This window comes from Melozone crissalis, unplaced genomic scaffold, assembly GCF_028551555.1.
Source record: "Melozone crissalis strain CALT ecotype California unplaced genomic scaffold, PUWL_Pcris_2 ptg000247l_1, whole genome shotgun sequence".
NCBI classification, from domain to species: Eukaryota; Metazoa; Chordata; class Aves; order Passeriformes; family Passerellidae; genus Melozone; species Melozone crissalis.
Window position 1 is genome coordinate 721,394 of NW_026536006.1, and position 24,936 is coordinate 746,329.

The 24,936-nt window shown below is 47.5% G+C and overlaps 2 protein-coding genes across 2 annotated transcripts in view; one reads left to right on the forward strand and one right to left on the reverse strand.

The window, feature by feature from the left end:
- The window catches only part of GOLGA7 (golgin A7), a 270,030-nt gene that overhangs the window by 47,222 nt on the left and 197,872 nt on the right, over positions 1 to 24,936 (reverse strand). The window lies entirely within an intron of this gene.
- Positions 15,670 to 24,936, forward strand: part of ZMAT4 (zinc finger matrin-type 4) — a 50,933-nt gene continuing 41,666 nt past the window's right edge. The window contains exon 1 of the mRNA XM_054294369.1: positions 15,670 to 15,760. The gene's annotated coding sequence lies outside the window, so the exon portion shown is untranslated. The remainder of the gene's footprint in view (positions 15,761 to 24,936) is intronic.

Genomic DNA, 24,936 nt, shown 5'->3' on the forward strand with positions numbered 1-24,936 from the left:
GAGAGAGTCCCAGCACAGAGGGGCCAGGGGCTCTCTTGCTGTGTTTGTGGCTCTGACGTTTTGCATTGTTTCTGCTGACCTTTGTGTCCCAAACACTTCCCCTTTCTTCTGCAACCAGGGCTTTCTGCCTTAGAAAATCTTCCACGTGGAAGAACTGAAACTGAGTTTTATTTCCTCACCCTATTTTTCTTCTGTGGCCCTTCTGTTCACTTGGAGATGGAAGTGATGCAGTTCTCTAGGCAGGAGCAAACAGATTGCTCTAACTGAGAGCCTGAGTCACTTCCAAAATCCCCGTACAATATTTCACAGGCCACATCTGATCCTTGAAAGCTCCTTGTTTTCTGTGAGTTCACCTTCTCTGTTGTCTTCAGTCATCCTGTCTTCCCTGGGGCTCCTTCTAAGTGCCCTTGTGTCACTGTAGGACACGAAACAACACAATTGCACACACTGCTGCTCTCAAGGTGAAGAAAAAGGGAAGTTTATTTTCTGACTCTAACATTTATAGTTTTCTAAAAGTGACAGTGGATTGGAGAGTGACAGTGCCACCTCTCCAATGACACTGGGCAAACCAACAGTCCATCAAATTTCATCTATAAAAGAATGCAAAACAATGAGTTATTTGCAGAAAGTATGTGAGAAAGTTTGCTACAAGAATGTGAATATCAGAAGGCTTAAAAAAATCTTAAAAATCAGGGAAACACCCTTGTAGTGGCTCCTGCTGCATCTGTGTGGTACTTCTGGGAAGGAGAAGGGCATCCTCATCTCATCCAGGTGGGCACACATCCTTTTCCCCAACAAACTCCTTCTCCTTGAAGCTGGAAACCTCAGCTCCAGCTGGGAACACAGAGCTCCTGCTCTTTGATAAGCATCTCTCAATACCTGAACTGTTTCCTCCCAGTAAAAAGGATTCAATGGCAAGATACTTGTATCACTTTTGTGCAAATATCAGATTACGGCACAGAAACCAGATTGTCAGCAATTAGATGGCTGAATTAATAGGAAGACAGACATAATCCTGTGGAATGTGAAAGAGGTTCATTGTTTGCCTGCAGATACTGAAATTTCTCCAGTTCACTCTCAGAAAAAGCACTGTTGTGTTTTGCAGAGTGGCACAGAATTTGATCTGCTCTTTCTTTCAGCTTTGGGATGGGGTCCAAAGTTAATTCCCTGCAGATCACTTTACTTTATGAATAAGAGGAGCTCCTCCTGCAGTACCTGTGCTGGGGAGAACCAGCTGTGAATGCTGCTGGAGCTGCACACTGGGAGCAATCCTAATTTTTCCTAATATCCAATCCTAACTTTTTCCTAATATCCAAACTATCCCTTCCCTGGCGTAGCTTGAGGCTGTGTCCTCTGGTTCTGCCAGTGCTGCCCAGTGGAAGAGACCAATAGGTCGGATATTAGGAAGAAATTTTTCACTGAAAGAATAATAAAATACTGGAATGCCCTTTCCAGGGAGGTGGTGGAATCACCATCTCTGGATATGTTTAAAAAAAGCCTGGACATGGCACTTGGTGCTATGGTCTGGGTGAGGTGTTGGGGCACAGGTTGGACTGGATGATCTCAGAGGTCTCTTCCAACCTCATCATTCTGTGATTCTGGGATTCTGCGATTCTGGGATTTTGTGATTCTGGGATTCTGCGATTCTGCGATTCTGGGATTCTGCGATTCTGTGATTCAGGGATTCTGTGATTCTCTGATTCTCTGATTCTCTGATTCTGGGATTCTGGGATTCTGGGATTCTGTGACACCTTCCCTGCTGTAGCTTGAGACTGTCCCCTCTGGTTCTGTCAGACCCCACTGTCTCCAAGCTCCCTTCAGGAAGTTGCAGAGAGCAATAAGGGCACCTCTGAGCCTCCTCTTCTCCAGGATAAACAGCCCCAGCTCCTCCAAACGTTCCTCATAGAGCTATTGTAAATCAAAGGCGCCTTCAACAAAGGGGAGAGAATGATGCATTTGACTCCATGGATATCAGAAGGTTAAATAATTACTTTATTATACTATACTATATACATTTCATCTAAACTGAATCTGCCAAGCACTCAACTGCTCAAAATCTCATTACAGTCCCACACACACACACACACCTGGCCCTGACAGGTCAAGGAAACAAAATACCATCACTGTGGGTAAACAATCTCCATATTGCATTCTACTTTAGCACAGCAAGCGATAAGAATTGTGTTTTCCCTTCCTCTGAGGTTCAGAGAATGTGAATCTCAGAAATCCTTGGGGAGAATTGTGCCTTGCTTTGCTCTGTGAAATGCGGCAGCACAGGGTTTGTGTTCCCAGCCCCTCACCAGCCTCGTTGCCCTCCTCTGGACTCGCTCGAGCACCTCAGCATCCTTCCCAAATGGAATAACCAGAACTGGCACAGCACTGGAGGTGCAGGGGAAAATCCTCCCCGTTCCCCACTCGGGAGGCGGCGGCTCCCAGGAGGAGCGGGACCCTGCAGTTTCCCCTTCCTGGGGCTGCGGTGCCTCCTGCTGCCGGGCCGGGTCCGCGTCCCCCGCAGGGCTGCGCCATCCCGGCCTTGTCCCCAAAGCCGCGCGGTGGCGCGCTTGTCCCGGGAAACAAACGGAGCTCGGAGCGCTCCGGGATCCCCGAGCCCGACTCAGATCCCCGTCCAACTTCATTGTTTTTATTATTTTTCATTCATTTAGATATTATCTGTGTTGAGAAAAATGCGTATTTTGTGATTTTTCGCAAATATTAAATATTATATGCATTATGTTAGAAAGTTATGCTGTGTTAATTGTCTCAAGTAGTGTGTTAAATGTAGTTTTGGGTTATAACACAAGGTTAAAATAGAAATAGTATCTTACAGGAATGGAATGGAATGGAATGGAATGGAATAGAAAAAATAGAATAGAATAAAGAATAGAGTAGAATAGAATAGAATAGAATAGAATACAATAGAATAGAATAGAATAGAAAAACAGAATGGAATACAATAATAGAATAGTATAGAATATAGAATATAGAATATAGAATAGAATAGAATAGTATAGAATATAGAATAGAATAGAACAGAATAGAACAGAATAGAATAGAATAGAATAGAATAATAGAATAGTATAGAAAATAGAATAGAATAGAATAGAATAGAATAGAATAGAATAGAATAATAGAGTGGTACAGAATAGTAGAAAAATAGAATAGTTAATATAGAATAGTATCTTACTATGCTATATATATATTATAATTATATATATATTAAATAAGAAAGAAATATATAATATTTATATTTCTTTTTTTTTTAAAGAAAGGACTCACACTGAGATAGCAGCCACAAGATACTTAAATCTTTCAGAGAAAAAGAATTTATTGCTCTCTTATCAGAAGAAATGAACTTCTTCCTGCCTCACTCAGCCCTGAAGATGCCTCAGGAGTCAGAGGAAGAAGTTGACACTGACCAGACAGAATCCTGTGTTTGAATGGAATTTATGCATCATGGATGAGGTGTATGAATATGCAACAGGCTGTTGCTTTTAAGGGTTAATCCTCTGTTAACGTGGGTCCTTTTTTGGGCTTATTTTGCCCAGAAAAAGGTACCCAGACTGTCCTTAACTCTTTGTTCGTATTGTCTCATATTGTCCTAAATCCTAATTGTTCAAATTTTTAATTACTCTAATTCTATTACTATTTTTATAACCATTTTATTACATTTAAAATTCTAAAAACATGTTATTGGCATTTTTCACATGTGTACATATACAGTATCTGTATAATATATTTGATTATTTTTAATTGTTTCTGCTCTGTTTCAATGCCACTCTGGAATGAATCTTGGCAAGATCCATTTGCCCTAAATGCTGTATTTTTTAAAGAATAAGCCCAAAGATCAGCAGCAGAGCTTTGCTTCTCCCCTGCCCAGGTAATAACCAGTTACACAATTTGTGCCAGTGATAAAGAGCTGCTGAATTCTGCACCTGTCCTGGTTTTGGGGATTGAGCACAGCTGTCAGAGTTCCCAGTCCGGCCTAATGAGGTCGGTGCCTCTCTGTGCCATAACTAATCTGGACATCCGAGCTGCTGCTTTATTCCTTTCACTAATTGCTTGTGGCTGTTAAAAGCTTTTCATGCTTTAAAAAAGTGAAAGCCAATCCCCAGAAAATGCAGGAAATGATAACAGTCTCTGTGCTGGATGGAGAGGAGATGAGAAGACTTTTGATTTGTAATTTTGTGGTCTAACTAATTAAGGAAGAACAAAACATAATGGAAGCTTTGTTATTTTTATTTAACAGGAAATCCAAGTTGGTTAATTTTTGCTACGTGGATTTAAATGTGGGGTACCTGAGACCTCCACAGCATCACTAGGGAGATGGTGAGAAGCTCCCCTAAAAGCCATAATTAGAAAGGCAGCGATTTCCCCATGAGTTTTTATTTTTGAAGTGTTTTAAGGGGCCTGGTCTCCTCCACAGAGCTCCCTCCCTCTCTCCTTCTCTGCTTTCTCCCCTCCCCAGTTTCTCTAATGTGGGTCATGCCTCCATGTTTGCAGGTGGCACAGCACAGAATCTGCATTTTCCTTTTTCAAAGTTAAAGTGCCTTTGAAATATGGTTTTGCATCTAACGCAGGGCGTAATAAAAAGACTTTAAAGAGCTGCTGACGCCTCACGGAAAAAGTGAAAAACACTCTGTTGAGAAACAATCCTGCTAGGCTGTCTTATCTGCTGTTCCCTTTGCTCATTTTTGATAGCAAGGGGCACTATAAATATATGTAACTATACATAAAAATGAGAAACCTTGGCAACCAGAGAGAAGGTTGGCTGTTTGCTCGTGTTCCCTCTCTGTGGGCAGGTGGGTGAGGGTAGGCAGAGTTCATCGGTCTCGTTTCATCTCCACAGCTCCCGAGCTGATGCTGTGGCCCTTTGCTGAGCGTTGAGCTCAAAGGGAGTCACGTACCAGCGGATTATTTTTTTCCTAGAGGTATTTTGTTAACCCTCTAAAAATAGCAGCAGTGGTTTCTGGAGCACTCTGGCAAGGCTGGCGCTGGAACAGAGAGGAAGCGACGCTCCGGAGCCAGAGGACAGGAGCTGCCATATGGCCATTATTATATATATATATTTATATATATTTATATATTTATATATTTATATATTTATATATTTATATATTTACATATTTATTTATTTATATATGTATTTATATATTTATACATTTATTTATTTATTTATTATTATACAATTTATTATTTTATTATTATAGAAAGAATGTATTGTTTTATGATACTCTATTATATTAAAGAATACTATACCACACTATACTAAAGAATACAGAAAGGATACTTACAGCAGGCTAAAAATATAATAATGAAAACTCCTGACTCCTTCCAGAGTCCCAACACAGCCTGACCGTGAGCGGCCAAAGAGTGAAAACAATTCACATGAAACCAATGAAACAATCACCTACCACATTCCAAAGCAGCAAAACACAGGAGAAGCAAAGGAGATAATATTGCTTTATAAGTAATATTGTTTTATAAGCATTTATAAATGCCATACTGACTCTTTCCAGAGTCCCAACACAGCTTGGCACTGATTAGTCAATAAGTCAAAACAATTCACATGAAACCACTGAAACAATCAACTGTTGGTAAACAATGTTCAAACACATTCCAAAACAGCAAAACACAGGAGAAGCATAGGAAATAATATTGTTTTACAAGTAATATTGTTTTATAAGCAATATTGTTTTATAAGCATTTATAAATGCTATACTACACTATACTAAAGAATAAAGGATACAGACAGAAGGCTAAAAAGATAATAACGAAAACTTGTGACTCCTTCCAGAGTCCCAACACAGCTGGACCCTGATTGGCTAATAAATCAAAACAATTTACATGAAACTAATGAAATAACCACCTGTTGGATAAATAATCTCTAACCACATTCCCAAGCAGCAAAACACAGGAGAAGTAAATGAGATAATATTGTTTTACAAGTAATATTGTTCTATAAGCATTTATAAATGCTATACTAAACTATACTAAAGAATATAGGACACAGACAGAAGGCTACAGAGATAATAATGAAAACTCGTGACTCCTTCCAGAGTCCCAACACGGTTTGGCCCTGATTGGCCAAAGAGTCAAAATAATTCACATGAAACCAATGAAACAATCACCAGTTGGATAAACAATGTCCAAACACATTCCAAACACAGAAGAAGCAAATGAGATCATATTGTTTTATAAGTAAAAACAATTCACATGAAACCAATGAAACCATCACCTGTTGGATAAACAATGTCCAAACACATTCCAAAGCAGCAAAACACAGGACAAGCAAATCAGATAATATTGTTTTATAAGTAATATTGTTTTATAAGCATTTATAAATGCTATACTGACTCTTTCCAGAGTCCCAACAAAGCTTGGCACTGATTAGCCAAAGAGGCAAAACAATTCACATGAAACCAATGAAACAACCAACTGTTGGATAAACAATCTCCAAAAAATTCCAAAGCAGCAAAACACAGGAGAAGCAAATCAGATAATTATTGTTTTCCTTTTTCTCTGAGGCTTCTCAGCTTCCCAGGAGAAGAATCCTGGGCAAAGGGATTTTTACAGGAAATATGATGGTGACACTGGGCACACGCACCTCAGGGGCTGCTTCCTGTGCCCATGGCAGGAACCCAGGATATCTCCTTTCACCTTCTCTGCAGAACACAGGGATTGCATTGTGGGACTAATAGAATTGTGATTGTCATAGATGGGACCCCACACAGGCAGATGTCTGCTGCAAGGAGTGACTCTGATTATTTCCAAATGTCTGAGCAAAAAGAACCTGCTTGATCCCTCCCCTTCTTGCAAAGAACATCTCCATCAGAAGCCCAGTAGATTCTGCTGAGAGGGGCTCAGCCTGTGTAGAAAGGATGGAAAATGCAGATTTTGGAGCCTGGGTACAGAGAGGAGCTGCCTCATGGCTGGGGTCCTGCAGATGGAAGCTGCAGTGCTGCATTGCTCAGCTAAGTGCTCCTTGGCTGTTAAGTTTTCCAGTAATTTTCCCAGGCAAACGATGCACCTGCCATAGCCTCAGGAGAAAATGTTTATTGCCATATCCACTGTTCAGAAAAACAGAGTTATTTTGGCACTGAAATACTGTGCTCCCCTCCAAAACTGCACCTTGTTCATGCTGTTATAAATGGTAAAGCTGAAACCACAGAAGGTGGGCTGAAACCTCCCTAAGGTGTTGCAAGAGGTGCTTTCCTGTCAGAAAATCAGCATTTTCTGAAGTAACAGCCTTTCTAAAGAACTTCTTGAGTGCATTATTAGCAGGTTGTATGGAAAAGAGCTGTTTGGGCAAAGCTGGTTTCCAGCTTGGGTCTGCCAGGGCTGCCACAAGAGGCTGAATGATGGTTCAGGCATCCTGGCAGGGCAGGCCGTGTGAAAAATACCCATTTTCAGCAGGACAAAGCAAGCAGTTGCCTGGTAAATAAGGCAATCCAATTTAAAACCAAGGGTCAGTCAGGAAGCCAATATGGAGCAGGCCAGTAGACTCCAGAGTGGTGCTGCGAGAGGCTACAAATCACAGGTAACGTTTATATGGAAATTGCAGCTCTGTGAGATGCCACCCAAGGCTAATGGGATTCCTTTGGAGCACTTATGGTTTCCAGACATCTCTTATTTAATACTGAGAAAGTCCCTTTATTTTTATATTTGCTTTCCTGCACTTGTGACTTGCTGCTCTCTGAAATGATGAGGTGCCACACACAGGTATGCTCTGCACAGAGCAATCCAGCCAGTGCTCGCTGAGTGGGCTCAGACATCTGCACAGTATCACTCCTCTGTCACCAGCTAATGGTGGTATAATTAGAAAAGTCATTAATCCTTGCTCAGCAGTGCTAGAAACTATTTATAGCGAGGCAGAAAGCCCTGCACATGAGGCTGGGGTATGAAAATTGCTTCTGGTGCCATGTGTGTTGTGGGGCCCACATGAAGAGGGTGAGGGAGGGAACTTCTCTTTCTGATCTTGTGCAAACTGCCTGAGATGTGGGGAATCCCTTTTGATATCCCCTGCAGGCTGTCACCAGCACGGGGGAGAGCTGGTCTGCATTTCCCACTGCTGTGGGCTGTCCTGGCACACAGAAACCTGCAGTGACAGCACCAGGCTGATTGCCCTGCCATTCCCTGTGCTGGCAGCAGCAGTGCAGGTAGAGCAAACTGGGAGCGCACCTTGGTGTCTGTACTGTGCTCAGGGCAGGTAGAGCAAACTGGGAGCACACCTTGGTGTCTGCACTGTGCTCAGGACAGGTAGAGCAAACTGGGAGCGCACCTTGGTGTCTGTACTGTGCTCAGGGCAGGTAGAGCAAACTGGGAGCGCACCTTGGTGTCTGCACTGTGCTCAGGGCAGATAAACAAACTGGGAGCACACCTTGGTGTCTGCACTGCTGCTCAGGGCAGGTAGAGCAAACTGGGAGCACACCTTGGTGTCTGCACTCATGCTCAGGGCAGGTAGAACAAACTGGGAGCACACCTTGGTGTCTGCACTGTGCTCAGGGCAGGTAGAACAGACTGGGAGCACACCTTGGTGTCTGTACTGTGCTCAGGGCAGGTAGAGCAAACTGGGAGCACACCTTGGTGTCTGCACTGTGCTCAGGGCAGATAAACAAACTGGGAGCACACCTTGGTGTCTGCACTGTGCTCAGGGCAGATAAACAAACTGGGAGCACACCTTGGTGTCTGCACTGTGCTCAGGGCAGGTAGAACAGACTGGGAGCACACCTTGGTGTTTGCACTGTGCTCAGGGCAGGTAGAACAGACTGGGAGCACACCTTGGTGTCTGTACTGTGCTCAGGACAGGTAGAGCAAACTGGGAGCACACCTTGGTGTCTGTACTGTGCTCAGGGCAGGTAGAACAGACTGGGAGCACACCTTGGTGTCTGTACTGTGCTCAGGGCAGGTAGAGCAAACTGGGAGCACACCTTGGTGTCTGCACTCATGCTCAGGGCAGGTAGAACAAACTGGGAGCACACCTTGGTGTCTGCACTGTGCTCAGGGCAGGTAGAACAAACTGGGAGCACACCTTGGTGTCTGTAGTGCTGCTCAGGGCAGGTAGAACAGACTGGGAGCACACCTTGGAGTCTTCACTGATGCTCAGGGCAGGTAGAACAAACTGGGAGCACACCTTGGTGTCTACACTCAGGGCAGTGGGAGCACACCTTGGTGTCTGCACTGTGCTCAGGGCTGGCAGATTGCACCTGCTCAGCCACCAGGGAGCTTTTGAGCTGCTTTGGCTGGTAAGAGCCCTTTACTCAGCTCTCTTCCCACCTGGGGGCTCCAGCAGCAGCAGCTGTAGCTGTTAATTCGGTGTGACACTGCTCTCTGATGCTGGCAGCACGGGCAGAGGTTGCTCCCCAGGTCTCTGAGAAACTGGGGCACTGGAGATGCTCAGTGAGTCACAGGCAAGGGAAGCTGTTATTTACAGGAGGCTTCCAGGACACAGCTCAGCTTGGGCTGAAGTCCATGTTTTTCCTGTGCAGGAGTCAATATTTCTGCTTGAGGGGTTCAATCATCTCCCTGTGCCTGGGTTTCTCCTTGGTGAGGGGTGGGAGGATCCTGGGGCTTTCTGAAGCAGCCAAAGAGGCTGCAGTCCAGTACTGATGATGTTTTTGCCCCCAATGAGGGGAGAGAATGATGAGGAGGACTCCATCTTATCAGAAGGCTAATTAATTACTTTATTATACTATATTATTCTATATTACATTACATTATATCTAAACTGAATCTGCCAAGCACTCAACTGCACAGAATCTTGTGACTGTCCCAACAGTCCTGACACACACCAAGGAAACACAGCACCATCACTCTGGATAAACAATCTCCATATTACATTCTACTTTGGCACAACACAGGCACAGCAAATGAGATTAAGAATATTCTTGGGAAGAATTGTGCCTTGCTTTTCTCTGTGAAATGTGGGGCTACACACTCGGCCCTGACAGGCCAAGGAACCAAAACACATCACTTTGGGGAAACAGTTCCCATATTGCATTCTACTTTTGCACAAACACAGGCACAGCAAATGAGATAAGAATTGTTTTCCCTTTCTCTGAGGTTCAGAGGATGTGAAACCCAGAAATATTCTTGGGGAGAATTGTGCCTTGCTTTCCTCTGTGAAGAGAAATGTGGGGCTACACACCTGGCCCTGATAGGGCAAGGAACAAAAACGCATCACTTTGGGGAAACAATCTCCATATTTCATTCTACTGTTGTAGTAGAAAAACAATAAGAATTGCTTTTCCTTTCTCTGAGGTTCAGAGAATGTGAAACCCAGAAATATTCTTGGGGAGAATTAATTGTGCCTTGCTTTTCTCTGCAAAGAGGAATGTGGGGCTACACACTTGGCCCTGACAGGCCAAGGAACCAAAACACCGTCTCCACCAACACCATCACCTTGGGGAAACAATCTCCATATTTCATTCTACTGTTGTAGTAGAAAAACAATAAGAATTGCTTTTCCTTTCTCTGAGGTTCAGAGAATGTGAAACCCAGAAATATTCTTGGGGAGAATTAATTGTGCCTTGCTTTTCTCTGCGAACAGAAATGTGGCTGCAGTGGAGAACTGCTGGATGCTGGACACTGGAGAACTGCAGGATGCTGGACAGCCCATGGAGCTGGTGCAGAGGCACAAACTACCTGGAATGGAGATGCTGAGGTGCTGGGGGAGCTGTGGAGCTGGGCTGGGGTCAGCTGAGGTGGCCCCAGCGTTCAGAGAAACGCTCCCGTTGTCAGGTTAACCACTCGACTGGGCTGTGCCCAGCGAGGCACAAACAGCCTGTCTGTGTGCTGGCAGCCGGGCAGCAGCACAACCACAAGGGAAATATGTTTCTGTCTGGGCTCGCTGCATCTCCCAGGCTGTGCTGGAACCATTTCTCAAAGAAAGCATACAATTATTTTAGCCTCTGAGATTAGCGGACCAAGCCTTGTTCTCCTCAGGAACGAGACTGAAATCCCTCTGAGAGAGGCTTGGTGGGCAACTGCTGCTGTGGGATTTGGGGAGGAAGAGAGGACCTGTTGGAAATGGGGCTGTTACCAGCTGGAAACTCACTGTTCCAGCATTGTGGGAAGTCCCAGCGCTGGCTTTGGCTGTTAGAAGGAGCTCTCAGGCTCTGTGGTGTGCCTGGATCATAAAAGGTGACCTCGGAAATTGCATTTCCAAACATCTTCCCCTCTCTGGGAACGATGGCATTGTTCCCAGTGTTTCAGGCTGGGACTGCCTGGGGCTCTTTGTTCAAACTCCCTGGGTGCTGCAATTCTAGCAGACAGCTAACGATGCTTTGCCAGAGCCTGGGATCCTGGGAGGCAGCTGAGGATCAGCCTTTTGTTATCCCCAGGATTAAAAACTGCAGTTGGGGATGAGCTGGAGAAATCAAAGTAACTTATCTGGAGACATCCTGCGGGCATATTTAGCAGTGTGATGGAGCCAGGGTCAGCCACTCCTTCAGGTTGTTTCAAGCAGCAGGAGCTGGCAGGAGGACCCACAAACCTCACTGAAGAGGCACAGGTTTCAAATATGCTCAGAAAACTTTGTTTTGCTGAGAACCTGCTGCTGTCTGCTCTGATTTCAGGAAAGGAGAAGTCCAAAGGGCCTCAGTGAAGCAGGAGAGAATGTGATGAGGTGGCTGTCACAAAGGGGGAAGGGAAATGGAAAATGCCATCAGGAACAGCAGATGTTGCTGCTTTGCACAGTGAAGCATCATTTCTCCTCTCCTCAGAATTCACTCTGAATCCACAGACTGATGTCAGGATCTTTAGCTTGTCAGAGTGACCCTGAGAAGGGTTCAAAAGTCTCTTTTCTCAGTCCGGTGCTTGAAGAAGGAGTCAGAGCTCTTCATTTCTCAGTCTCAAGGCTGTTTATTGTGTCTTATTTATAAAAATTTTCTCCTGCCCTGCCGAGGTCCATCCAGCAGGACAGTTCCAGGCACTCTGCCTGCCCCAGGGCAGTGTTTTGTCTTTATACTAAAAACTACGTGTACAATATTTACAATTACTTCCCAATACCTATCACCTATGTTAGACAGTGAGCTTCTACTCTAAACCAATCTAAAAGTGCCACCATCACAGCAGAAGATGGAAGCCAAGAAGAAGAAGGAGAAAGGCTGGACACGCTCAGATCTCTCCATTTTGCCCCTTTAAATCCCCATTCTAAAAACCCCAAAATCTATTTTTCACCTTGTGATAAATTCACTATCATTCTACTGAATTTGTCATGGCTTGCAGATCTTCATCTAAGGTTGGTAACTTGCTCCATGGGTCATAATCAAACCCACAGGGGCATTTTGGGCTCTGAGCCCCCTGGCAGGGTCTGGGCTGCTCAGGACAGCCAGAGGGATGTCCTGACACACTGACATTGGATTGTTCCAGGGGAAGGCCTGGAACGGTGTCCCCTGGAGTATGTGGCACAGCACATGTCACTTGTTTGACTGACATGTAGATGAGATAGAAATTAGGATTTTTACAGTGCAAGATGCCGCTCCTTGCAGCAATCCCCCTCTGTCTAACAAGGTGATCTGGTCCTGGTGCTGATGTGCTTGGGCAGGTTTGGCAGTGTCCTTTGGGCAGGTTTTGCACTGCACTGTCCTTTGGTCCTTGGGCAGGTTTTGCAGTGTCCTTTGGGCAGGTTTTGCAGTGTCCTTTGGTCCTTTGGGCAGGTTTTGCACTGTCCTTTGGTCCTTGGGCAGGTTTTGCAGTGTCCTTTGGGCAGGTTTGGCACTGTCCTTTGGTCCTTGGGCAGGTTTTGCAGTGTCCTTTGGGCAGGTTTTGCACTGTCCTTTGGTCCTTGGGCAGGTTTTGCAGTGTCCTCTGATGTGCAGGCTCTGAGCTGTGGGTGTACACAGGAGCTGGGCACACAGCAGCTCCAGAGAATTTCCAAGAAGGAATCAGCTCCACTTTGTGATCAGCTTTGTTCCACGTCTGTGGCAACCCCTCCTTCTTTGGAGAATAAGATGTTAAAGAGCTTATGAAAATGATCAAACCCTTCAGCTTCACTACTGTGATTAATCAATCACAGCTGCTGCTTTACAGCTCCTTGTTTTGATGTGTTTTGGGTTGTTCCAAAGTTAGCCCAGCGCAGGGCCAGGAAATATATTCCTGAGCCCTGCAGGGTTCTGGGATACAGCAAAAGCTGAGTTTTCAACATTATTTCCAACATTTCTTGTGCCTATGCTGCCATTTATTGCCAGTGAGCATGGGATGCTCCTGGGCATTACACAATCCCCCAAAAAATGTGAGGAAAAGATTTAAGAACCTTTCCCTGAATGGTAGCTGCATCATTGCAAATATTGTCTGATCTGCCCTTCTTAGCACTGAAGTATCTGAGACTCCAGGTGGCACCTCTAAAGAGTTTGTGTCAATTTTGAAGGCTTAGTTGCATGGCTTAAATGCTCCTCAACACTTATTTTTTTTACAGCTAAAGAGGCAAGCAGGATCATGAAGCTCAGATAGTTTGTAAAACTGCTGTCAAGCAGATTAAGCTGGAAATGGAAAATCTGCTGGTGAAGTCTTTTCTTTCTAATGTTTGTGTTGATAGAGGGTGATTTAAAGTTTATTTCAGCACTGAGGCGAGGCCCCAGGTATCTGGTAGCAAAAGGAGAGTGGGGAGGCTCAGCCTGCTGCATTGCACAGGCAAAATCCTTGAGACTGCCTGCAAAGAATATTTATTATAAACAAATTAAATTACACAGACTCAGCTCTTGGAGGTCCTGACAACACCCATGGCTGGGCTGTGGGTGTCTGAAGAGCCCTCTCAGGCCTCAGGTCCATCTCTGATGTGTGCCACATGTGCTTCCCACAAACAGGGATTGCTGAGGGTGCAGCATTTCTGTCAGACCCTGGCAAAGCTGACACCTGGACAGCAGAACAGTTTGATGAGAAAAGGGGGAATTTAACCACCCTGATGAGCCAAATGTTCAGGAGGGGAATGATGCAGGCTTAGTTCCACCTGGCTTTGGAACGGAAGGCTCAAAGGAGCATTTCCACATCCTGACATGCAAGACAAGGATGCCACAGTTCCTCTGGGGTGCGACCACAAACTGCCTGGAGCTGCAGAGCCTTTAAGCCATCTCCCCTCTCTTGTGGAGACCCAACCACCTCATCCTTTCTGAGGGATATTATGGGGGCTGAGGGAAGTGGAGCAGAGGCAGATTAACTGCCTTTGTCCTGGCTGTTTGCACAGCCTTACACCTGGCAGGACAGGGCTTGAGGCAGGACATCTCTCTGCTCCATCACATCCCCCTCTCCTTAACTCATCTGCTGGCAATGAGGCACCAGCAGAGCTGGGACAGAAAGCCTCTCTGATAGCTGCTAGCCCTCATCCTCCTCTCCAGCACAGGCAGAAAGGAGGGCAGCAAGGTGGCATTGCCACTGCAGGTGTGCTTTGGCAGAGGGATGATGCTTCCAGACTGTCAGTCTGCATCCTGAAGTGGCTTTGCCTGTGGATAACGTGCACAAAGATAAGGGAAATCCATCTTCTTTCCAGATTCAGGCATTACTGGATTTCAGAGCGGGGAGAGAGCTTGATTTGAGCCTGATTTTACATCCCAGATTCCCTGGCATGGTTTGAGCCTGGGAGAGAGCTTGGTTTGAGCCTGACTTTACATCACGGATTCCCTGGCATGTGTGTCTCATGCTGTGCTAGGGATCATCTTCCCATCATGTCGTTTGCAGGGCTCTGTGTCCCCGTGATTTCTCCTTGCTCTGGTCCTTGCCTTGCTCCTCTGCTCTGACCCTGGCCTGGGGCACTTGTTCAGTGCTCGCTGCCTCTCCTGGGGCTGCGACCAACCTTTGGCAGGAGATGAACCCAGTTCCCTTTGGCATTTGCTCTCCTCCAAGCCATTCCTGCCCGTGCAGGAGCTCACCTCCCACTGTCCCCATGTGCTGAGCAAGGTGAACACCTGCAGTGCCAGGCAGGCTCCTTCCTTAAATCCAGGGGATTAAAATGAGTGTGTCATCTGCAGAAGGAAGAGTCTGGGAATGTGTTCTCCACATCCTTCTATTTTCAGCGGGGAAAACTACAGACTCACAGAATGACCTGGGTTGGAAGGCATAGCAGAGACCATCCAGTTCCAACCCAGGGCACGGACACCTGGACCAGATTGTTCCAAGTCCCAGCTAACCCATCCTTGAGCACCTCTAGGGGCAGCCACAGGTCCTCCAGGGCCTGCCCATCCTCACAGGGAGGAGGAATCTCTTCACACCTCTGATTTAAATCTCCCCTCTTTCCGTTCACAGACGTTTCTTCACACCCGTGCCCCGGGGGCGGCCGGACCGGGTGGCTACGGAGCCGCGGGGCCGGGGGCTGTGGGGCCGGGGGCTGCGGGACCGAGCCGGACCGGGGGCTGTGGGGCCGGGGGCTGCGGGACCGGGCCGGACCGGGGGCTGTGGGGCCGGAGGCTGCGGGGCCGGGCCGGGGGCTGTGGGGCCCGGGGCTGTGGGGCCGGACCGGGGGCTGTGGGGCCCGGGGCTGTGGGGCTGTGGGGCTGTGGGGCCGGGCCGGGGGCTGCGGGCGGGCGGCCCTGCGGAGCTCGGCGGAGCCAATGGCGCTGCCGGGGAGGAGCCGCGGCCCCGGCCCGGCCCCGCCCGCCGCCCCCCGCCGCACTCGGCCTGGGCTCGGCGGAGCGGCGGGAGCTGCGGCTGCGGCGGCCCCGGAGCGCGGGGCAGCGGCGCCGGCGCCCGGCTGGAGCGGCCCCGCCGCGCCCGAGGCACCGGCCCTGGAGGCGCTGGACATCGGCTCCGCAGGCAGCGGCCGGACCCGAAGGTAGCGGGCAGCGACCCGCCGGCTCCGCGGGGGTGGCTGCGGGGATCTGTTGATGGGAGTTGCAGGAAAGTTTGCAGAGGGAGCGGAGGCTGCTCGCAGCGGTGTCGGTGCGGGCGGTGGGAGGCGGTCCGGTGCCGGCCGGGACTGACTGACCGACTGCCGGCGCGGTTCGGGCGATGCCAGCGCTGCTGCGGATGGAGCCGGGATGCGGGTTCGCCCCCGGGATGCTGTGCCCCCTGTGCCACCCCGCAGCCCGGCGGTGACCGGCGCTCGCCCTGCCAGCGCTCCAGCCCCGCCGAGCCCCGGGCTGCTCTCCCGGCGGAGTTTTTAGGGAATGCTGCATCCACCTGTGAGGCGGCGGGCGGAGCAGGCAGGCCTGTGGGTGCAGGACCCTGGGGAAGCAGCCCCTGTGCTGCTGCTGCTGCGGGTGCAGCTCGGGCTGCTCTGCCTGGGTGAGCTCCGCACCGGCGGCCCCACGGCCCGGCGGCGGAACGGGAGCTCCCGGGGCTCTTGGGGTGCGATCAGAGATGTCCGCAGATGCGGGAAAACAAGGCTGTTCTCTGCGTTGTTTGGGAAGTTGGGAGAACTTCCTGAGGCAGCAGGGCGGCTGCAGGGAGGCCGGGGCTGCCGTCCCTGGGGACAGCCCGGCCGGCTGAGGGGATCGGGCCGTGAGGCCGGGGGGCTGCCGGGCCCCACATGTTGCACCGGGGGTGTCCGGAGGTCAGAGCCCGGCCAAAGCTGTGCGTAGCACAGGGAGAGTGAAATGACCCCTGGTTCGGGCTGTGGGAAGGGTCTCTGGGGCTGCCCCCTGAGCGGATTGCCAGTGGTTTGTGTACCCCAGTGAGTGACATCAGTGCCTACCTAGCTCCTGACCCTAATCATGCTTGGGTGGCTGTCCTTGGGATGGTCACACACTCCTCTGAACCTCCCGTGGTGCTGAAGTGGCCTGAGTGTGTGGTATTTGGTGAAGAACACGATTTGCAGAGCGTTGAGTTAAAACCCATCAGTTTGCGTTTTCTGCGTGGGGTTGTGCTGTTTGCTCTTGCACGTGCTGTCCCTCTGCAAAACACAGCCGGGGAGGTGAGAGGTGAGCAGGGGATGCTCTTGGGCAGGCGGGGGATGCTGGACAGAGGAGCTTCAGTTTTGGGTTCCTCATCATCCCACAGTAAAGGGAGAGCGACCTGGAGCACTGCCTGACACTGCACTGTGCTGTGGGGCAGTGAGTAGCAGGGACCTGATAAACAATAAGAGGTGTTTTGCTAAAGGTTCTAGACAGTGACTCATCTGCTGTAGGAAGGGACAGGAAGGAGAGGCAGCACAGGAGCTTTCTAGAGTACAAATGGGTCTTTCCCCCTGATTTTATCAAAAGCAGGAGCTTGGGAATCCTTTATTACTCTCAGAACAGTGTGGTCTTTCCCCCTGATTTTATCAGAAGCAGGAGCTTGGGGATCCTTTATTATTCTCAGAATAGTGCAAACCTGTAGGTTATTAACCTCCTGATGCAAGTCTCCCTGTACCAGCACCTCCTGCATCCCTGTCCCTGGGGAGGATGCTGATGTCGGGTCACATGCTAGGGTGGGACAGTTTCAACATTTGAGGTGATTTCCAGGCCTCACAATTGATTTTATCTGACCATTTTTATTCACTTGTGAGTTTCTCCGAGTAATTGATCCTAGTCTGTACATTTCACCGTGGTTTCTGTGTGTGCCTGCCTGCCTGGGGTGTTTCAGAAGTCATTTCCCTTGCCTCTGAGCTGCTCAGTCTTAACTTTTCTTCTTCATCCAGCCTTCCTCCCTTGGGCTTTTCTGCCTTTTCCTGACCTGGCCAGCACAGAGGAGGTGCAGTGCTGCTGCCTTTCACTTTTCCAGGTGTGCTGCACCTCCCCAGCTATCAGCAGCATTGCTGACTGCCCCCACTTGAAAAGTGTGTGTATAAGGAGCTGTTTTTGCTGATATTTGCCTGGATTTGTGTTGTGTGCAGAGGAATTGGTGCAGCCCGTTGGTCCTTGCTGACTGAGCACCTTGCTCACAGCTGGCTTCCTCTCTCTGGGGATTTATGGCCCCTGCACCACCTCTCTCCCCGTTTGCTGGGGATTTACCTGGGAATGCTGATGTCTGATCAGGTCTGGGGGTGGATTTGTAATTTCTCCCTGTAGGGAGGGAGGGAATAACCCCAAACCCCCCAACAGACAGCACTCATGCCAGTGGTTAAGGGCAGAAAATAGTGGGGGTTTGTTGAGAATTATCCCTTTGCAAGAAGCAACTTTTGACCAAAAGTTGGCATATTTTTGAGACCTCTGAGTCTCTAATCATGCTCTTTTCCATTGCAAGGTGTTCTTTCACGTTTTGGCAGGCTCTTCAAACCATCTTGGGAATGGCTGTGGGGTGTGGGGCTGGTCCTTGCGCTGCTGCCATGGGCACTTTGGGATCTGGGGTTCTCACTTTATCTGGGTTAAGCTCCCAAGGAAAGAGGTGTGACTTGAGATCCAGAACTGGTTTGAGAGATCAGAACTGGGCCAATTTCTAGGCCAGGATGGGGCTCTGGGTGTCCCAAGGGCAGATTTAGGCACAGAAACAGTTGAAGGTCAAGGTTCCCACCTCCCTTCCTTGCACAGGTGCCTTCTTGTGCTGAACACAGAGGGGGTTATGTCCCTGACAGGGCAGGCAGCAGCACATATGGCAGGACACAACCTTATTGCTCCTTTCAAAGCACGAAAATCACCCCTTGCTGAGAAATACTGGAGCTGTGAAATGCAGATGGGGCTGCCCCCAGCAATAGCAGCAGCCTGGGGGAATGGAGAGAAAGCTTTTCTCCATGCCCTACCACCTCACCCTCTGAAGTTCACAGTGTCTGCATCCCCCAGAGGAGGATTTAACAGCACCAGGCTTTGCTGTAACCCTCAGGCACCGTATGGATGAGCCTGGGTGGAAAAGTGGCTGAATGGGACGGTGCTTCCTTGCTCTTTCAGTTTCCTTGTGATTTCCTGCATGCCTTGTTGGTACCACACTGCACATCCCCTGCCCTCCTGGGTATCAGGGAGTGTGCAGGTTTGGGGCACCACTGATGCCCAGAGCCTGCCCTGCTCTGTCCTGCAGCAAGCTCGAGAGGTTTAGCTAAAATATAAATATAAATATACACCTTTTATATTTATATATATACCTTATATATATATGTACCATTTACATATATATATCTATTATATATATATACACACCTTTTATATATATATATATATACACCTTTTTATATATATATACACCTTTTATATATATATATACACCTTTTATATATATATACACACCTTTTTTATATATATATACACCTTTTATATATATATACACCTTATATATATATATATACACCTTATATATATATATACACCATATATATATATATACACCTTTTATATATATATATATACACCTTTTATATGTATATATATACACCTTTTATATATATATATATACACCTTTTAGATATATATATACACCTTTTAGATGTATATATAGACACCTTTTTATATATATATACAACTTTTTATATTTATACACCATATATATATATACCTTTTTTATATATACACACCTTATATGTATACCTCATATATATGTTTTTATATTTTTATATATATACCTTATATATATTTATATATTTTTAATATATATACCTTATATATATATATAGTTAAAGTAGGTTTAGTTAAGATATATAGGAGTACCTTTGTGAGTACATTTAAAAAGTTGAGAGATATTAAATACATATTTTTTCTGAGCTCTATGCAAGAAAACAAAGGGTTTTCCAGGCTGGCTCGTGCCTGCTCAGCCTGGCTCGTACACAGGAGCCTTTGGGTCTGTGTGTTTCTGGTCACCTTGCAGCAGGCACAGGCTGCTGTGCTTTCTGTTCTCCCTTTGCACCCTGTTCTGCTGACACCTGCGTTTTCCTGGGCCTGGAGGTGTGAATGCTTTACCTGGCAGCACCTCCTGCTCCTGCAGAGCAGAAGATGGCTTTTTGCAGGGAGCCAGGGGGAGCCGTGCCACTCGCTTCTTCCTTATTAACTAGAAAGGAATAAAGTTGCAGAGGGATCAGGTTTTTGAGAAAGACCCAGAGTTCCAAAATGCTCCCAGAGGATAGATCCCTAATTACTCTCTAATTGCATTAGAGTTTAATTTGTTGTTGTTTTTACTGTAATGTTCCCATTTTCCTCGACAGTTTGCTCTGTTTCATTAACTGGAAATGGCTGGAGATGAATATTTGCAATATCAAAACTTGCCTCTTGTGCAATGCTTGACAGGTTTTAGACCTTTATTGTGCTGTCAGGGGCCTGGGACTCAAACCTCAGGTGCAGCTCTCACCCAAAGGCAGCATTTTGCCTACACATGCAGGTTTTGGGACAAAAACTCTCCTGGGAGTTTTGGTGTCTGTCCTGCTTCCAGGAGACATGGAAAAAGCTGAGCTGAGCTGTCCCCAGAGCAGCTCACGGGCAGCTGCTCTTCAAAAGGTTTGTTTAATCCATTTCTCCTGAGCACAGCGGGGAGCTGGTCTGGAAATGAGCTTGGGAAGCTTCAAAAAAGGGTTTTTCAGGAGCTTCATTTAGAAAGCAATAGGGGAGAAGGATATTGCTGCTCAATTCTGAAGGAGAAATATATTTACTTTGCCTTGTTTAAGGGGAAATGGTGTAGAAGGTATGGTGAAGCTTAGACCTGCTTTTTGCCGATGCATCTTTGTTGGTGAAACAAACCCTTGAGGTGGGAGAGTATAAATAAACCTTTCCAGTTTGTGACACCCTAGAGGTGTCACTTTGATCCACTTGCTTATGTGTCACATCCATGTCATTTGTGTGTGCCACAAAGGGCACCTGAGCCCACTGCCCGTGAGCTGGGTGTGATGGAGCTGCACCCACAGCTCTCAGAAAGTGACAGGAACCATGAGGAGCTGCACTGTGAACTCAAAACTGCTCCTAAATTTGATCCAGCCGCTTAAAAACAGTGGGTGGACCTGGTGGTGAAGTGAGACGTTGGTATTTAAAGCTTGGAGGATGCAGCCACAGACATGACACCCAGCAGTGAGCTGTGAAGGTGAGACATGCTCTGCTTTCAGAATTCACCGAGAAAACGGGAAAAGCTTGGAGGGCTGGATCTGCAGCACCTGGAATGGCTTGTCAGAAACCCCCAGGAACGGGGTGGAATTGAACACCCACAGCGTTTGAAACCATAAATTAGTGGGTTAAAGCTGCTGCTGTGCAGAGTGCTGTGCAAGCCCCTCTATTATTTGATATACAATGAGCACATGTGAGCTGATTGTGTTAGAGGCAGAAGCTGTTTTGGCCTGGCTGTGTGAGCTGGGTTTCTCAGGCTGGCAATTCCCTGCTCTCAGCTGTAACCCTGCATCTCAGGACACTGGGGATGCCACCGCTGAGCTTCAGTCTTGGCTTCAGTGACAGCACCGAAGCCAGAGTTTAGTTTGACTTAAAATGAAAACTAATTAATCAATTCCGTGTTTTTCACCCTGCAGTGTCACTAGCGAAAGCATCAAGATGGTAACTGTGGGTTCAACTGCTCGTTTGGAAATCCTGAGCAATTAGACAAGTTTATGACAATATTATTTCCTGCCACCAGAGATGATCCACAATAGTACTAATTGTAGCAATAATTAATCTGTCTAATTTTCAAGCACACAGCTGTAGTTCATGGTAGTCTGGCGGGGGCAGGAGTCAGACAGAGTGTGGGGACCCATTATTTTCTCTGGTTAATTATCAGTGCACTTTCAGCTCGTTGTGCTTTTTGAGGAGGTGCTGGGCTGCTCCCAGCAGATCTGGGAACAGGAGAGTGAGGACAGAGGGATGTGAGGAGCCCTTCATAGTGCTCTGCTCTGACACTGGGTTAGACAGGGCATTGCAAAGCAGCTGGGATGGTTTTGGCTTTGCAGAACATAGATTTTTGCATTTTTGAGCTCTTTTTCCTCTTAGCCAGACCATGAGGCTGACAGCCACGGGTGCAGGATAATCTACAAACTCCACTTGGAAAACTGATGGTATATGAAACACATTAATTTGTTTTAATGCCTTTCTGTTGCTCCTGAGTACCACAGGGGATGCCTCATAAATACTGTAGGAATTGGAGTCCCCAGACTATGCAGGGAAAGGGAGACCTTTCCAAACCTATGAGTCAGAGCTGGTCTCTGAAAGGAGCAGCCAGTGCCCAGCTCCAGCCCTTCTGCAGTTTAATTTCTCACAGAAATAGAACAATTTGCATTTCTGGGGACCCTTTGGCACACAGGGTTAGAACACTGCAGTGGGCATTGATGGACCATTGCTCATCTATTGGTAAGGGACAGAATGGTGGTTTTTTTCCCAGAGTTATCTAAGTGGCTTGTTGAGATGCTCCCAAGCCCAAGAAAGACAGGTCTGACATAAAACTCATAAAATAAAAAGCATGAAACAAAAAACTCATAAGACATAAAGCAAAAGTCCAGCATGCTTTTGTTTAGTGTGGCTGAGAGTGGGAGATGCTCCTGCTTCTTAGAAGAAAGCAAATGCAAACAAAAGGAGGGGTTTGTGTTGTCTTTTTTTTAATTCAAAGATGGGCAAAGATAAAGAAAGTGCTGTAGGAAGGATGTAAATGTTTTATGTTTTACTGAAGATAAAGCTCCTTGTTTGCTGGTGCTCACAAAGCTAATAGACAGATTACATGATAATGAGAAGGAGTTTAATGAAATCTGCCTATACCCTTTAGAGGATGTGGGATTTGGATGTGCAGTTTAATGAGGCCAGAGGTTTAGCTGCTCTGTGCTAACTCTGGCAACATTTGCATTCCTGGTGTCTTGTTTCTAAATCATTTCACTGATGCCAAGAGGCTGTGCTGTAGCAGGGAGCTGTGGCTGGAGGGAGCAGAGTCCATCGCTCAGCGCGGGCAGGGAGGGTTCCTGGCTGGAGTTTCTCACTGCCTTGGTGGCACCGAGCTCCTGTAAATCCTCACCAGGTGGCAGTCAGTGAGTCATCTCTGCTGGCAGCACAGGGTGGGAGAGGAGCCGTCCTGGGGATGGAGAGCAGCTCAGCCCACCTGCTGCACCAAAACTCGTGGATGACCTGGAGCATCTCTGCCTCTGGTTAAAGTCTGCTGGGCAGGGAGCATTTAGAGCTGTCAGCAGTGACAGCAAACTGATCTGGGGTTAGTGCTGCTGAGCCTGATTGTGGTTTTGGGATGAGGTGCTTTAGCTTAGCCAGCCAGCCAAGCATGCAGCCTTTTATCAGGGATCCAGAATTAAAATAATCCCCCATCAGCGATGGACAGATTTGTTCTCTGGAGGCTTCTCCTAAGTCTGTTGCCACCTTACATGGCTTTTCCTCTTGGGTTTCTGAGCTGAAACTGATGGGGACTGACAAGCCCTGATTATGCAAAGTACCAGAGGCAACGGGCTGCCTGCATGGGATTCACTTACTGCCATTTTGTGTGGGATTAGGGAGCCGTGGAAAAAGTAGGTCCTGCTTACCCAAAAATGAGTGTGTGGTCCTGGCAGGGCTGGGCTGGGCATCAGTGACCCGGCTACAGCGGTGCCCCAGCCTGTCTGTGCCCACGCTCAGCCAGTGCTGAGGCTATTTATGTGTCTTTTTGTGAGAAGCCACCGTTTCCATGGCAACGGGGAGCATCTCATGGTAGCCCTGGCTGTGGTGTGTGAGCCCGCGCTGTGCCCCGACACCCGCCAGGGTCCCTGGGCAGCCCGGGGGCTGCGGCTGCCCTGCTCACCCAGAGCTGCCAAAAACACCCCTGGTGGTGGTGGGGTGGGAGCAAGAGTGATGCCAAGGTTTTGTGTCGTGACCCAGGACATTCCTCTGGGTGATTTGAGACCCTGGCACAGAGTCAAAACCAGCTGTGCCTTCCATTTTAGCCCATGGAAACAATTACCAACTTTGTGTGAAGATTTACAAGCCGCAGGAGTTCGAGTAGAATGATAGTGAATTTGTCACAGGGTGAAAAAGTAGAATTTTGGGGATTTAGAGTGACGGTTCAAGAAGCAAGATGGTGGAATCTGGGTATGTCCTTTCCTCCTCCTTCTTCTTGTCCTCCATCTTCTGCTGTGATGGTTTAGACACTTTTGGATTGGTTTAGAGTAGAGACAGACTGTCTAACATAGGTGATAGGTATTGGAAAATTATTGCAAATAAAGCCCACGTAGTTCGTAATATAAAAAGCCAACAGCACCCCAAGGGCAGGGACTGTGCCCCAACCCGACCTGCTGGACAGATCTCAGCAGGTCAGGGAAAGAATGGAATAGATAAGAGAAAATAACCTTGAAAAGCAGAGCTGAGGAATCTCGACTTCTTCTTTGGTCGCGGGGCTGAGAAAAAAAATTTTTAATACCTCAAAAGTCATCTCAACCACAGAAACCTGAGAGTTACTCCCCTCTCACTCCAGCAGCCCCTCTACCTCTGCAAATCCTGCTCAGGTCTGTTTTGATGCTTATTTCAGGAGGTTTCTGGGCTGTCCCCTCTGCTAAGGGTTGAGCTGTGCCACCTGGCCATGCTGGAGTGAGTGACAAGTCCTGTCCTTGGTGTGTGCTGGGCACAGAGTCCTGCAGCACAAAATCTGATTGCTCTGCCTTGAGTTCCTGCAAACTGTATTAAAACAGTCGCAATATATCAATCTCTCTTTTTTTTAAATGTATTTTTATTCAAATCAGCACATGTTTGCAATTAAACCCTGCTACATGATGTAGTGTGAATAATTAGAAAAATTCATGTGCTGAATGAATTTGTAGGGAGGGAATGATGCTGCTCCCAGAATTGCAGCGTGGCTCCCTCTAAACTTGGCAGTGCCCTTCCCTCATGTCCCCTGAGGCACTTTGGGGCATGGTGGGCTTGTCTCCACTGATCTGTCCTTTGCTCTCTGCTTCTGTAATTTCTGTTGCTTGCCTTTTGTTCCCCTTCAAACAGGCAGGTCAAAAAGTCACCACCTGGATTTTAGTGCCATGATCAGGTGGGTGCTGTGGTGCAGGTGGGGGCTGCAGAGGCAAACCTGGGGATGTGACCCTGCTGCTGTTCTGCCTGGAGGAAAATTATTGTAAATAAAGTACACATAACTTGTAGTAGGGTATTGCCTCTCTCCTGGCTTCCCTGTGCCACAGAGTCCTCCTTTTCCTGATGTGTTCATCAGGCTGTTTCATTGCTGGGTTCAGTTTAT